Source organism: Falco peregrinus, chromosome 7 (genome assembly GCF_023634155.1).
Source record: "Falco peregrinus isolate bFalPer1 chromosome 7, bFalPer1.pri, whole genome shotgun sequence".
In the NCBI taxonomy this organism is placed as follows: Eukaryota; Metazoa; Chordata; class Aves; order Falconiformes; family Falconidae; genus Falco; species Falco peregrinus.
Window position 1 is genome coordinate 6,666,416 of NC_073727.1, and position 16,374 is coordinate 6,682,789.

The window sequence follows — 16,374 nt, forward strand, 5'->3', positions numbered from 1 at the left end:
ATTTCAACTAATAACCATCTACCTACAAAAGACTTCCAAAAGCACTGAGTCAGGGATACTCACTAAAAATAAATTATTTTGCTTGAATGCCTGGGTTGTAAAGTAGGCAGTTGCTAATGCATGATTCTGAGTTTGTTTCTTACTTGGCTGCTGCCCCAGATTATTTGCTGCTAGTAATATGTTACACATGCCTGGTGACAGAGATCTTCACATTTGCTTTAAGGCTCGAATAAGTATTGTTATATAACATAATGTGGAAAAGTCCCAAACTTGTGTCCCTTTAAAAGTGGAGGAAACTTAACTGCATCCAACATCAATTTAAGCCAACAGAAATTCTCTAAGAGCAACAATACTGTATGGAAGCATACAATGCGCAAATCCGGGCAGACCATTTCAGAATTCCAGGATATACCACTGGAAGTAGTTTTATAGCGTCCTCTTGGCCTGTCAGTCTGCCCCATTCTGTGCTTGTTTCTCAAAGCTGATGTTCTTGGTACGTTGAACCTTGGCAGTTCAAGGTTATTTCACACTACCTCTTTGATAAAGGGGAAGATGTCTGTTCTTATTCTGCAGATAAATTAGTAATCATTAATAAACTAGTATTTCTCCTAGATCTGTCTGTTCTCTCTTGGTCAGCCTGTAGCACTAAACTTCCAATTCTGTCAACTAAATGTTAAACCAGCATCACCCCACCTTCCCATGATCTCTGAGGAAGGTCTGCTTTTGTTGTCCCTGAATGGGAACATGATCGGCGTGCTCTCAGCATTCATGAAAATATACTATATCTTTTTGTGAAATATTTCAAGGCCAGGTAAAGCAAAATTGGCCAAAGAATATGATGAAAGAGCACAGGTAATAACTATTCTTTTTTTCTTCTTTCTTTCAATGAAACATCCATTGTAAGAAAATTAGTTGTCATTTTTCTAAAGTTTCTTTCCCAGTAAATATACCAAGGCAGATGCTTATGGCAATCAAATTTTGATGGTGCTTCTTCACCTATCCACATTGCCATTTCTCAACATGTGTCCCAAAAATAAAATAGGATCGAATACCTATGGAAACATTTCACATTTGGATTTACCCTACAACTGTTCTACACAGATGCTTCCACTTGCTAGACTTCAGCTACCAACTGTATTATTGGTAGATCTTATTAATGTTGTTATTGTGACTGCCTTTGTGATGTTTTCTGCTACCGTGTCTTTTTCTTTGCAGATTACATTCACTTTGTTACATTCTGTCATTTTATACACTCAGTGTTTTTGCAGTTAGAGTTATTCAAGTAATAAAAATATGCAGTATCTTCTCTAAAGTGTTGTTCCTTATTTCTGTCTTTCTCTGGTTTGCATTCCTTTCATGAAAAGTAGATTTATGATTTAAAAGAGGTTATGGCAGTGGGATTAACCTACAATGGTCGAATCTTGCTGAAGGCCCTTAAAATGCAAGTGCCTCTTGCTAAAGGGAACATCTGTGCAAAATGTTTTTGGTTTATACGCAAGATTTACAAGATGGGTAATAGCTTTTATCAGAGTAACTAGAATATCTAGAAAAACAGACAAGCATTGTATCTCAAAGTTGAATGCAAAGTAAGTACAATTGGTAAGGATATAATTAAATATATATTACCTAGATGATTCAATGTATAAAAAATAGTTAGTTTTCAAAGAGCAAAGGGGTTGCTGGTGCAAGAGAAACATGGTGAGTAGGTTATTTCCAGAGAGAAAGAGAATGACAGATATTGGAAGACTGCGGATAGTCGAGATAGGGGAGTGAGAACTACAACATACCATGAATGGCACAAACAAATGATGATCCAGAAATCATACTGTAACACAAAACCAGTACCTAAATTGTTTACCTGATTTTGGTATCCAGTACATTACTAATTTTAGTGGGTGGTAGTGTGTTTCATCAAAAGGCTTATGCTCAGTCCCATTGCCAAAATACACAGGAGCTAACGGCAGATGTAGTCACATACCTTTGCTGGGAGCCTAACAGGCATCCTGGGGGCAAGAGTCCTTCATTTTCATTCACATGGTGACAAAGTCGAAAATGCTGGCAGAAAAAATAATTGCAAAAAAGAAGTGTTTTAAGACTGAGAAATACTTTTGTTCTGTTCGAGAGGTTTGAAATAATGTGCTGATTATCCTGACACCACAATTCTGATATAATTTGCAGCCAGAGAAATGTTAGGAGCTTGCCAGCTTGGGAAAACAAGAGAGTTCAAAGCCTGATGAGTAATAGGGGGCGAAGTTGTATGGAAAAAAAAAAAAAAATCACGTACATGACAGAGGAAGGTGAATCACTGACATCTTATGTACTGTGCTCAGTATTTGGCCTTTTACATTTTCAAAGGAAATGTGCACTCCACCAACAACTATTCTGTTTGCTTCCAGGAGTGGCAGAGCAGTGGCAGGGGCACCTTCACCAGGGTTTTATTTGCTTCCAGTAAACAAAGACCAGCACTCATGCTCCTGCTACTCTCTTCTGCTTCTCAGAAGCCTCTAGTTAGAATGTTTTCCACTGTGCTGTCTCTGCCATTAAGCTTCCAGATAAGATGGTGTATGCATCAGTGGAAGGATTTATAATAAAATAATTACAAGAGTAGGAGGAACAAAAGTGAAAGGAAGCTTTCTAGAATTTTTACGTTGACAGCTTAAGTTTCCAGTCAAGTACATAATAAATGAAGCATTTACACTGCGTAAAATCAAGATTAACTCTGTGGATTTCTTAAATCAAAATGTCGTTAAATCAAAAATTCGTAATGTGCCGTGGTAACGTCTCATGTATCTGCTTTCATTTACTTGCCTGTGTTTATGACTCCAGTCACAAATATTCCCAAGTCAAAAAGCGTCTGAATCACTCCCGAGACCTCCATATTTGGGGAGTTACCGGTGATTCAAAATGAGACATTAAGTAAGTTCTTCCACGTAAACAGTTACCTCTGATTAGCCAGCCAACTACTAGAGCTGATGTTCACCACCTCTTGGTGCTAACTTGCTCACATGTGGTTGTTCTGTGCCCCAGCATCTCAGTACCCTGCAGGCTGCCTCTCCTCCATCACAGTGCAGGAACTCTTCGTCTGTATGTGCCTGGTATCCTTCCCACTGTGCCTACTTTGCCCAAGGGCAATGGGTGGCCTTGGCTGCAGGACATGAGTTTGGATTTGAACCACTGCATTGCCACCAGGATCTGTCATGAACAGAGTTGGATGCCAATTTTTCCAATGCGCAGGGACAGCATTACTGCCTTCTGCCATGAGCTGTCATCAGGACTTTGCCATTACTGCAGTCAGGCAGTGGCTCTCACCTGGAGGTGCCACGTGAAGCCCAGATGGTTACTAATCGGTTTGGGGTGGTCAAGTCTCTCGTAAGTGGAGCAGTATTTTAGGTCTCCATGGCTATTCTCCAAACTTTTTTCATCCAAACAGCACTTGGGAGCCATTCACGAAGGCACCCAAGCCTTTGAGTTCTATGGCTACCCAAACTGCAGTGGGGTCAGCGATGTTTCTCCATGTGCTCAGTGCCCATCTCTGGGCAACTATGACAACTACAACCTCTCCACTGCCATTGCTTGTTTTAGCACATGGTTGATTTATCATTATTGATTTTATTATCATCATTGATCTTAATAAGCTTCACCAGAAGGATGCTTGATGTCCATGGCTCCTGCAGCCGTAGCCTCAGACTTGAGGATGTTAATATCTTCTTTCAAAACAGAAATAGCCGTTCTTGGCATTTTCATGTCTGTTTGCACTGTGAAAACTGCCCTTTACCCCCATACAAGTGGCTGGGATGGTAACTGTGTCTGAGATGCTACATCTCCTCACAGATGGGTGTTCAAACATGCTGTGCATTCAGATCCAGAAGTGGGCTGAAGGAGAATGTGCTTAAACAGCAACGCCTTTTCCACTGGGTGAACGCAAGGGCTTCACTAAAGGGGAACATGTTTCCAACATTCCTCTGTGTCATCTTTCCCTGCTTTAGAAGGTGGGTTGAGGGATGCCCTCCTGCAGCCTTAGTGCTTGTCTGCTCCACTCGGTCTCCATGTGCGTCATTCAGCCTATTGTCCTTTAAACAAGCATGGTTATTCTGAATCTCTTCTCTGGGCTTCAGCTCAGGGCCCTTTTTGGCCTTCATATGTACTGCTGTGAGCCCATGCTGATGACCTGCTTCAGGAAACCCATGAAATCTTGGCCGTGCCTGGGAGGATGCCCAAGGTGAGGAGCAGCTCAGTAGGTGGGCTCTTCAGTCCTTTCCTTGGAAGCTGACAGCGTCCCCATTGGGGGTGGGAAGTTTGACAGGGGTTAGGAAAAGACTGATTTGGCCATGGAAGACTGAAAGATGCCTACCTCTCTCAAGTGAGATGAGAGCTTCTGTACCACCACCCACACACCTCTTCTCATCTCTGGCTGAAACCGTTGGGTGAGGTCTGCCAAATTCCTGCCTCATGATGGGCAGTCAGCACCCCACAGCCCATGACCTCTTCACCAGGTAGTGCTCGCAGCTAGACCTTTTCTGTCCCAGAGAATATCTTTGTTCTCCAGGTGCGAAGCACTTAAAGGCCAAGTTCTCTACATGACTATCACCTGTGGGAAGACTAAGAACAGTTCAGGGTGACTGGTGCCCTTCCACTTTCCTGATAGGCCATCAACACCTCAGCACACCAATGGTTTGCTACCCCATAGAAAAGACAGACACACACAAGGGGGTTTGTAGGTTCAGTTAAAGGCTTTGAGTTTGAATGGCAGGAATGCCTCCAGCTGAACCGTCTGCCAGTGAGCTGAAGTGTTGAGACAACACAATTTTATTACTTGATGAGCACAAGATGGCTGATACTTTGTGAGAACATACACAGGGATAGGATCTCAGGGACCCATCAAAAACTTTACAAATCATGAACTGTGGAATAGAAATATGCTAGGAATGGGGAGGATCTAATATAGCCAGCAAGCTGAACTTTGTCCTATGGGACTTTGTCCTATGTCCTCTGTCCTCTCCCACAGGAGCTACCATCATCATTTTTCAGGATCTTGCTCTAAGAATTGCTGATGTGGTGTCAAGGAGAGCCAAGGTCTGCCCTCTGACCTGCTGAGTATTTTGAAGCCAAAGAGCACCTTTAGACCACAACTTTGATCATTGGTTTATGTGCATTTAAGGGGGACTGGGAGGACAGTTTATGATGCAATGAGATGTTCTGAGGAAGATTTCTTCTGCAACTCATAGCTCAAAGGCTGTTCCCTTTGAAGATTTGTGACACCTTGCAGTCAGACTGGTGGCATGAAGAATCCAAATTCTACCAGAAGGCTCACTCATCCCTCTCAGATCCCACCCCGAAGACAGGTATGAAAATGCAGAATGCTTACCTGAGCTGGAGTGCTGGCACAGGGAGCCATGGGCATGGGCCACAGTAGACAGTGGGCTTAAGAAGCGTCCCTGGATAAAACCCTGTCTGGAGCCTTCTGCGTGGTGCAGGGAGGGCACTGGGGGGACAACTCTCCTCTCGATTTTCCTGTGCAAAGATCCTAGGACTTAGGGCACAAAAGTCCAAGTGAATGAGAATTAGTAGCATCCAGGCAGTTAAAAGCTACATAACAAATTTTATTCATACCAGCTTCCCAATTTTGTTCTCAAATTTAGGTGCGTTAAATGTTAATGGGAAAGTATACTACAGACACCCCTTCATCACTCATTTAATAGGCACAACAGAACGGACTTGTAAGCTACAGTTACAAAAATTTAACTGAATTACTTTCTCAAACCCAACTAAGCACAGTAAAACAGCTGACAGCCAGTCTGAAGTTTGGAGGTGGAAGATAAACTCCTTTAATACCCTCATTAGCAGTGCTGGGAAGAATGAGTGAATTGTTTCCTTGAAACTTGCACTAGCTAATATTATACTGCATTCTCTATGGTGACATTTAAAATACACACGGTGTATAATAAACAAGACCACCTGAAAGTTTGGTGAGGGAGAAGACAGACCTGAAGAGCTACCTGGTAATGTGGTAGAATCTGCTGTCATGTAAGAAGAGGCTTAAGACAGGAGAAACCAGGTGAATGTTTATTGCCTGTGTTACATGTGATGTGAGAGTGAAAGACCTAATCTTTGCTTCTAGCCTACACACTGTATAAATCTGTAAAATTGCCATATATGTATTTTGTGGACTTAAAAATCTATCTAGGCTTTTGACAGAATAAATTCCCTTCCAACCACAGTAGTCAGACTATTTGTTTCTGGAACTATATAACACCATCTGTTAAAATCTAGTCTGACTTTCCCAGCGATTTAGAGAAAAACAGTGTTAGGAGACACATTAGTAATTTAATGCAGATAATTCCCTTCTGCACTTCCCATTAACATCAATCACTATAGTCAAACTCTTTTGTGTACTGAAACTACCAAAGTCAAGAAGCACAAACATCCTGAGTTCAGAGGAGAGGATCCAAGGTTCCCGTTAGAGCGGAGGACAGCCAGGAAAGGGGGTTTCCTGCTAAAGTGAAACTTCATCTTTTTCAGAATTTGGTTTCAGTTTGAATCAGATAAAATCTTTTTTTCTTCCCGGTCGTCCAGTCAGCAGGAAGCTGCTCAGACACTGGAACAGCTCAGCCTCCATCCTAATACCAACAGCAAAGGCAGGTATCGGTGTCACTGAAGGCTGGGGCTTCCCAGACTCCCTGAATCCCTGGCCAGTCTCCCAGGGGCTGGCAGGCAGCTGTGGAGAGGGAGAGGGGGTTGCCTCAGGACTCTAGACATTTAGCGAAAGTTCACCGAGTGCAAGAAATTTTAGTCTCTAAGATGGGGAATCTATCAAATAAAACTTGTTGTGAGCGAGAATCTTAAAGATAATCTCTTCATCTGGAAGCTCTGCCTAAGGCGTCGGTTCTCACAACATGAAGGAGAAGGACGGTGGGTACAGGACCCGTGTCCTGCAGTTGCAGTAGCACTGACAGCAACGGGAACGGAAGGTTCAACTCACAGGAACTCCCACAACGTGCCTGAGTATCGGGAACCTTTTCCTGGTCTCCCTTCCAGCGTGACGTCTAGAGAGGGTGGCTGAGCTTCAGGGGGATGCACTCCAGAACCACTGCCCCTCGTACTGCACATAGACATCGTACTGTTTCTTTTGCCCCTTCACAAACACAAGCATCTTCTCCACTGCTCAGGCTGGAAACTGTGGCAAGATGCTCCTTCTGTACGGTGTGCGTACGAACAAGTGGGCTCTCTCGCACTCAGCTGATGCAAACAAGAAGAAAATACAAATAATATCCCCTCCCCTCATTAAAACAATTACCAAAATATATAATTCTCTAACAGGTTTCAGCTGTTCTATTAAAATGTATATAATTTAAAATTATCTATTTGAATATAATTCAGCTATATTATTTTTTGAGATGTAAACGATTTTTTTTTGTTTAATTAGCAGTCCATGTGCTCTGTGGTAAGAACATTACCCTTTAGTATCAGAATAACGTCCTGCACATTGCTGACTTCTCCCAACACAGAAATGAAGCCAGGGAAAATCAAAGGCATTTGTTATCTTGATCGAGGGACTCAGAAATATTGCAAGATGATACTTCTAGTGCTTTTGGACTTTCCAGTGTTCTCTGGAAAGGGACAACTACCCTGCTGGGTAATTATCCTAAATAAACCATGCCTGAACCTTAGGCTGCAGCACATTCATCCTGTGCTGTTTCAACTTGGATCTGACATGCCGTACTGGGCAAAAATCATTTTGCGCTATGTCTCTTAAAGACCTTCATATAACCTTCTGCTAGGCAGACCTTCTACGGCCCTACTTTCTACTGTCAGCTGATAGAAAAAAATATTACTCACTGCATGTTTGGAACCCAGATCAGTCTGGAGCACTTTTGCATTTTGTTCATATCTTTCTGGAGGTGCAATGATCACAGAGAATAAACTTCCAGCTTCTAAAATGTCTTCTGCCTATGAGGCAAACAAACCAACGTCCCCTGGAAGTTTGACAGGGCAAGACTTTCTGCACCAAGCCAGAGGGTGACTGAAGCTTTTGGAGTTTACATTCTCTTCACGGTGTGGTTATGGTGAGAAAACAGAATTACGAAAAACTACACCATCTCCCTCTGCAGATGTGCTCCTTGGGTGTCTGAGTCAGCGCTGCTAATGTTATGGAAACCTCAATACCACCCCCATTTTTTTTTAAATAACCCTGAAAGGCTAATCAAAGAGTGCACAAAAATCTTTTCACTTGGGCACTCAGATTTAGAAAACAGAGGCAATACCCTTACCTAAATCAACAGTTGTATCTGGGAGCTGCAGAACAGCAGGGCATGCTGTGAAGAGGCAGGCCACTTTCTGTTGCTTAATTTGATCATCCAAAGTAGAAAAGATAAGATTAGTGGGGTTTTTTTCACACTGCAGAGGCATTTATAAAGATGAGTGGTATGTCAGACTGGGTGAAGAGAGGATGGTTGTCCTTTCCCACGGTACCGGAATGGAGGATCGTTGCCTGAAACTACTAACAGCCAGAAGGTTCAGAATAATGACATAGAGGTGGTTTCTCACACCACGTGTAGCTAAATTGTAGGAAACATTGTTAGCATCTTGTTGTAGATACTTAAGTATATAGCAGCACAAATTCAAAAGGCTGTTGGACAGTTTAATGGAAGTACATCTAAGGGTATCAAACATTATTCCCAGCTTGGGAAATTATTGCACCTCAAACGACAGAGGATGAACAAGTATCGTTTAGCCCCATAGTCTCTTCTTGACTTTGGTCAGTAATGGATGCATAATTTAAATACAGTGCATTTATACTAGCTACGTATGGCCATTTAACTGGCCACAACCAGAAAGAGAATAGGGAGGCTGGGCTGAGGTTCAGGCCTTGCTGCATGAAGGCTACTGCTACCACAGCAGCACAGTTGGGGGAGAGGAAAGAGAGAGGAACGGACCTGCCATCAGCACTGAACGGCATGTAGGTCAGCCAGGAGCATCACTGATGTGCGTGATTTACGCAGCTCTGGTATCACAGTGGAAGACGTTCTGACCAACAGGGATGTAAATTAAACATTGGGCTGAAACACAAAACGCAATGCAAAGTAAACCCTTAACTTGATGAGTTTTGCTCTTTACTCTTTTGCTAGGTGTCTGAACAGATATCAGTCTCCTTGATTTATTCATTATTCAAAGCAAAATACCTAGTCCATAATGCAAAAGGTACATGCACAAGTCACCGTGTGCAATTCTGGTTTTTAATGGAGAGATAGCCTTCTCAAAATCAGTTTTCCGTAGAGAATATTCATAGGATTTCCCCAATTCTAAGCATTATAAGCAATAGTATTTCAAGATATCAAGCATATTCCAAATGAGAACAAAGTAGTATTGTGCTAAACACTGCCCAAAGTGCAAATGAAGCATTTGGCACCTCTCTCCTGTGGACAGGTTAAAAATCCCACCAGAAGAGAAAGAGGCTCCAAAGGCACCCAGGAAGGCTGCAACACATCTAGGAAATTAACCCAGAGTCTCAGAGTGGAGCATTTACACAAGCAAACCTTTCTTAGAGTAATTCTCCACTGGTAGAAAAAGTGTGATTTTGTAACTATCACTGCATAGTGCCAGAACAGTAAAGCCAGCTCACAGCCAGCAGGCTGCCTGGGACTGGCCCAGGTTAGTTACCTGTACTTTCAGTTCTGGGAAAATTAGAAATAAACAAAAAAGAGCCACACAAAAATGGCAAAATGCCCAGCTCGTGGGGTTTAATGGTAAGAGTATTTTCACCAGCATTTACCAAACTGCACTGCATTGGAGGCTGTGTTGGCATGGGAGAGGAGAGGAGGTTTCATGTACTCGTATCCTGATGATGGGACTTAACTCTGCAAAGGACACCGAGGCACTGAAAAAGTGACACTGAAAACAATAAAGGGTGAAACATTCTGCTTTTGTTCCTCTGGGCAGAGGCTTGCTCCGGCACCGTCTATACCCTGGACCAAGTGTCCCACCACCACGCTGACGATCTACATCACGGTGACCCGCCCTGACATTTTGATTTTCTCAACACATGTCTGTTTTCATCGCAGCTTTCTACACGTTTTGATTCTGCTCCTGTTCAGGAAAAAAATGCCCTCAAAGGTAGTTCTGCTTGATCAAGATCTCTCCTGAGAAGAGACTTAAGGCTTTATGGAAGAAGAGGATCCAGACTGGGCAGTTGGCTCCCTAGCTCTTCTTCTGTGAATCCAGCTCAAGTAATTTTAGTTAGTGACTCTCTCGCCCCACTTCGTTTACTTTGTGACATTAACATGGTGCTAGATGCTAACTCACCGCTCTGGGGACATATGTTCGAGAGGCAAAATATCCAGTCATCTTTAGGCGGTTTGCCACCATCCTTCACCAAGCCCATTGCAGAGACAACTGCAGAAAGTTAGGTCAGAAAGCAGATTTCAAACCACGTTACACAAGGGAAACAAATGCTATCCAGGAAACCTTTTTACAGGTCTAAATTATAAATGATTCCTTGGAAGAAGTTTTATTTTGGAGAAGCGTTTGGTGAGATGCTACATTTGACCACAGACAGCTGGGCTGTTTAATCATTTAGTATCATTTACATCCATAGCAACTGATTTAATCCACTGTGTATATCTGACTACAAACCTTCAGTGAAAAAGAAGAAATAACATACATATATACATGTCTCTGTGTATAAGTAGATACTATAATTGTATGTATTAATATATGTTTATATAAACTACTATACACACAAAGAGCTGCAGTGTCTGATATGATTACAGCATCTCATCTTACAATAAAGAAAATACAACACCATTTTTTGACTCAGTTCACTGAGGATACAGAGATTTCAAAGACAAGAAGAGTTCTTATGTTAATAAAACATTTCTTTTCAGCTTTTGCACTTAGCAATTGCATGGAGCTAATGCTACATAAGGGACAGGGATGATTGTCAAGAGTGAGTCTGACTAAATTGTTTTGATTGTCCACAGTAAAAAGATGATGCAAATGAATGCCTCAGCTGTTACAAAGCTAGCTTGGTTTCCCAGTAAGCTCTTAATGATATTTGTAAATACACTTCAGTATTAGAATTCAGAATTTCAGGAATATAGTATTCAACATAATTCAGCGTAGCACGATACTGCCCACACAAATAAAGGTAAGTAAGCCAGCACATGAAGAACTAAAGGAAAAGGTAAAGCTATTTGCAGGAGAGAATACTATAACATAGAAATGCACTTGATGAAATATTTAAGGATTTATTGAAACAGAATAAGGAGAACAACTCTTGCATTTTCTTTCTAAAAGTTCAGTGTGTCCTTCTACAGTCAGATCACAGCCTTGAAGCTGTTTGATTTGAAGGGAAAATCACAGCCTATAAGCAGAGCCAATTTTAAAGATGAACGCCTCTGGCTACTGAGCCCAAGAGATGCCAAGTCTTTTAGGTAGCAGCATAAAACATCCATCATACTCCTGCAAGCAGCCAAGTGTGCATATGAGGGGAGAGGATTTACATTTGCCAGAAGGCTTCATGCCTGCCCGCAACCACTAGTGGGCTAGTCCAGTGGTCCCCTCTTGAAATTTAGGATAAGGTTGTCCCCTGCGAAGGATCACTGTTTTCTAAGTGTGGTCCAACCTTATGTTTGAGAGATACTTTTAAAAGCTAGAGAAAAAAATTACAGCTGGTGCTGGCCCTCTCTATCAAAAATAATGCTGCCTGGGGGAAACTGCACAGCAGAACTAAGGTGGCACTATCCTATGCATTTGTGCCAATAGTCTTCATTACAGACAAATTGATATGAAATATTGACAATAAGGAAGATCCATATCAGGAACCTAGTGCTGAACAGTCCAGATACAAGTTCTGTGAGTCATTTGATCCTTAAGTATGGGCTCCCTGAGGTTACCAAGAGGAGCCATTCGATACTCCCCAATTGCCATCTATTCCATTTACCTGTGCGTTTATATAGGCTGGGACTTTCACTAGGTCTCAGATCTGCTGCACTTAATCTTTCATTTAAAACATGGAAAAAATCCTCTTGATAGTATTTCCTATGCAGGATTCTTATTCTGCCGAGAGTCTCCCCTTACAAAGACAGGGGTGTCTGGGCAAAGGCCAGTCTCTGTTGCTGGCAACAGCTGTATGGCCACAGTCACCAACAATCACAGTTGTAGATCTATTTGTGCCTTCAGCTTTTGCCTGCTATACTGTGAAACTAGCATAGCACTGCTTTTCAAGTCACTGTTTGAAAGAGGATAGAGAACCTGAAAGCAAATAGGTAATGAAAGCCTTCTGCCTTCCAAAGCAGCTAGGTCTGCTCAAGAAGACAAAAGGCAAGACAGTGGCATGAGCTTTGCATTGTCAACACAGTCAAAAGCCCCCTCCTGCATACTCCATTTGTGGTTTAAGAACGATTCATCCTGTTGTAAACATTGCTCACCGCAACCACAGTACTGCAAAGGCCGGGAAGAATGGGCTTGTCTACTGCACACATATTAGTCACACTAAAGCCTATGGATTGTGCAACAAGCCAGTGTTTTGCACTTTCGGGTTCACCACTCTGACCCCTGTTAACTCTCTCCCATCCCACCTGTATCTTACGCATACTGTTCCTCAGTGCTTCATTATAAGTCCATTTCCCATAGAGAAAAAAAAAATAAAAATAGCCTTGTACTGCTGACTAAGCTATACAAGCACATTCTGTATAACAGTTTTAATCCAAACTCAGGTTAAAGATGCAAGATAGGCTGGATTACATTGGTATGACCTATTGTGACAATTTTACTTGACAGCACTAAGGAACTGAGCAAACGTATGTGGTTTTGGGCAGAGGAAATCTGGCTGCAAGAGAACTGGGGCAGAACTCAAGCCTGTTCCTATGTGGCTGAGCTCCTTGGAGAGTATTCACAGTGCCTACTTCAGGTACACAAATCAAGCACTCAGCATGGCCAACACAAAGGGAAGGACTCACGCAGAAGACAGCTCAGAGCACTGACACTGAACGGACCTTCTGAAAGAGTTTCTCTCTCCATTGACCACATACAGAACCTGAGAAGGCTGGACTCTGGACTCAGTCATCTCCACTTAGATTTCTGAAGTGGATTATTTTGAGCATCTGCTAATGTAGACGTCCAGGCTATGACTTGCAGCAATCTCCTATCAGTCCAAAGGACATAGCAGCATTTTTGTATTCAATAAATTGTTAGCGTTTCTACATGATTTTGTTCAGGCACACGAGTAATCACTGAGCTCCACCACACATTTGTTACACAGCTAAGTATATGATATGGCTCAGGGGCTTGGCCATGGTTCCAGGACTTGTTTAAGATCACACTATTCAGTAGAGGCATTAGGAATAGTTATCTAGGCAGCCCTGTTCTAAAATAGCTGAGCAGCATCCCTCTTACATCCACTAATTTTGGTATTTTTCCTAACATCTTACAAAAATCCCGAAAAAAGGATTTCTAAGACAAAGTAAGTCTTGAATTTGTAGAGCAGGAACTTTGTCTTTCCCTTATACTTACACATTTTTTTCTATCATTTTGGACCTCTCTTAAGTCTTCGACATTTCTGCTGCAAGCATCTAGAAGGACTTCAAGTCCCGAGACCACAGTTTCTGAGTACCTAATGTGAGCACCTGAAGCTTTTCATTAAGTGCAGGACAACTTCCCAGTAGGGCTCAGGTCTCTTTAACCTGCACCTGGAAAGGGAGGTATCCAAGGGTCCCAGCCGCTCCTGGAAACTCTGTGCATTGCTCTCCTGGTGAGGCATACTTTCGACCCCAAAGGAGCTCCAGTCTCTTGACCCTTCTGTCAGGCATTCCAGCAAGATGACAACAAAGCTGCCAGCTTCATAAGGACATGCTAAACCTATTTTTAAAATCCTCTGCTCTCTGTCAGTTATAACACCCTTTTTGAAGGTTAAAATAGAAACCAGTTTCCAGCATCTACAAACCAAAACCCAATAGTTACTTTTGGCACCATCTGACACATTCTTGGCAGACTCAACAGGGAGGGCAGGAACAGGCTGGACATAAAGCCACTGACACCCTATCTGAAAACAACTCAGCCATACTGAAAAAAATGCTTTAAAATGCTATATAAAAGGAAAACCTCTTTGAACAAGTTTATCATCATATATGGACAAAATGTAACTTTTAAACCAATTTTTGCAGAGCACGGGATGCTGTTGCCTCTCACCAAGGCACAAGCACTGAGATCTGTACTCATAGCAGGAGCACTACACTAAAACCAGCAAGATAGAATGCAAATGTGCTACCAAGTCAAACAGCAGACACATTAACAGAAGAGGAAAATTGTGTTCCCAGAATTCCAGCCCATAACAGACGTCAAAAAGAGATTTATTCAAACAGATGCTCAGTAAATTCTAATCAGAGTTAAATTTGGAGCTTTTCCCTTTTTATCATGCCTTTGCATTAACTGTTGCTGTTACGCATGTGAAGTACCAGCAGTCCCTTATAATGAGCAAACATGCGCACTCTCCTAAAAATGCTGATTCAGCGACAGCGCTCATTAACCATCATTAACCAGGCCCAATCCCACAGAAGGACCTTGTTTTAGAGAAGCTCTGAGCAGTGTTATTCAGTTATTGCTAGCTGTAAAGCAGCCATGACTATGGATAGCTACGATATTTTACAAAGGGAAATTCATTACCTGAAGCACTATACCTCTTGAAAAAACTTTCTTGTCCATGCAGAGGAACTTTTCTTCAGTTTCTCAAAAAAGTGACCAAGGAAACTGCATAGCAAGAACATCATCAATTCTGTTTCATCTGTAGATAAAAAACATAATACATTGCATCCTAGCAACAATAACAAGAGAGCAGATGATGGGAAAGGAGCATCCAAATATTTTTTTCCCCTTTTTAGCATCTTTCTAGACTTTGAGCTCAGCCCCTGCGGGACAGAAAGCTGGCAAACTGCTGGTATAGCAGCAAATAGAAAATCAAAGATGCACTTGCAGGGTCCTTGACCAACAGATTGCCAGCTTATGCCAGCTTTCCTTAAAAAGAGGCACTGATTTTTTTATTATTTTTTTTTTCACATCTAGTTAGGATCTCCAAGTTGAGTAACACTTGCAGAAAATTACTGGGAATCCAGGTATCAAATTATTCTCAAATTTAAAATGCTAAAAAAGAACCATGTGGAACAACTTCAAAACTGCGGAGGCTACCTCACTATAGCTCAGCCTACTCAGTGCTCTCAATATGGTTGAAAATTTAATGAATTAACTTTGGGAGAGGTCTTAAAATCTTTAAATGGAAGATAAAGCACTCAAGAAAAGCAAATTAGTGCACTGGAAACCAAAAACTAGCATAAAGAAACTACTCCATCATAATGAGCTGAACACCAGCAGGACAGTTAAAGGTAAGAAAGAGAGATCAAAGGAGTCTGTTCCTTTTGCGGAAGAGATATTTTAAGCTCAGAATCCCAAGCTCTGGTACAAAACAGCCACATAATCTCTCATGTAAAAGCAACAGAACTCATTTCTAATCCTTGTGGCTACACCAAAAAGCTATCAGAGGTATGATCTACGTTGAAGATAAGAGTTAAAAAATCAGGAGACAAAGAAAAAGAACCAAAAGTACAAATAAACACTAGCCAGTCAACCCAGAAATACCACTGGTAACTTTTAAACTTATCTCAGCATTTTGAGAGAGGCTTAGTTTGTGATCTGAGTCCTATTAGCAGATGAGTTTGGACCATGAGTCTGAGATACAGGACGAAGCGTCCCCTAAAACGTAAGAATACTGCAGCTAGCTTGTTGGTATAAAGACTTACAAATTCAGAAAGCTAGTTACTGGCACACAACTACTTCAGGCTCAACCATGAGTGTGGGTTTGTATCTGCGTCACTGGAGGGCGAACAGACAGGTTCAGAGACGCAGAAGGGAAGGAGGATGCAAAGGATTCCCTGTCTGTAACTAGCCATGTTCAGGGAGCGTGCAAATATCCAGGATGGCTTTTTTAAAAGCCATTAAATTGGCTGGCTGAGTCTGACTGCTTGAGGGATTTTCAAACCCTTTGACTTGCCTATTTTATTTTCACTTATAGACAACCCTCATGAAAGCACATATTCAAGATAACTGTGCATAATAGTGCAGAACTTCATGGGCTTTCTCAGTGTGACAAATAAACCTTCATTTTGCCAAGTCACATTTTTTCCCTAGAACATCATCCTGCAGTTTCACTTCCTATTAAGTTTGGCTGCTTAAATAAATAAATCTCAGTCCCTCTAGCACTGTATCATTCATATTTAAATTGTTAGTCTACACATAACTGTTTTGTGCCTTCTGCACTTAATCTTTCAGCCTCTCTTCCTCACATATCCACTTGTGTTCAGGCTTATTAAGTGCTGGATGGAATCTATA

At 41.9% G+C, this 16,374-nt stretch overlaps 1 long non-coding RNA gene across 1 annotated transcript in view; it reads right to left on the minus strand.

Annotated features, from left to right (window-relative positions):
• LOC129784904 (uncharacterized) overlaps nt 1-16,374 on the minus strand; it is an 86,391-nt gene that overhangs the window by 31,250 nt on the left and 38,767 nt on the right. The window contains exons 3-8 of the long non-coding RNA XR_008748133.1: nt 14,659-14,776; nt 10,300-10,389; nt 8,934-9,056; nt 8,268-8,340; nt 5,366-7,236; nt 1,979-2,055 (exon numbers count right to left, since the gene is read on the minus strand). This is a non-coding gene — a long non-coding RNA (uncharacterized LOC129784904). The remainder of the gene's footprint in view (nt 1-1,978; nt 2,056-5,365; nt 7,237-8,267; nt 8,341-8,933; nt 9,057-10,299; nt 10,390-14,658; nt 14,777-16,374) is intronic.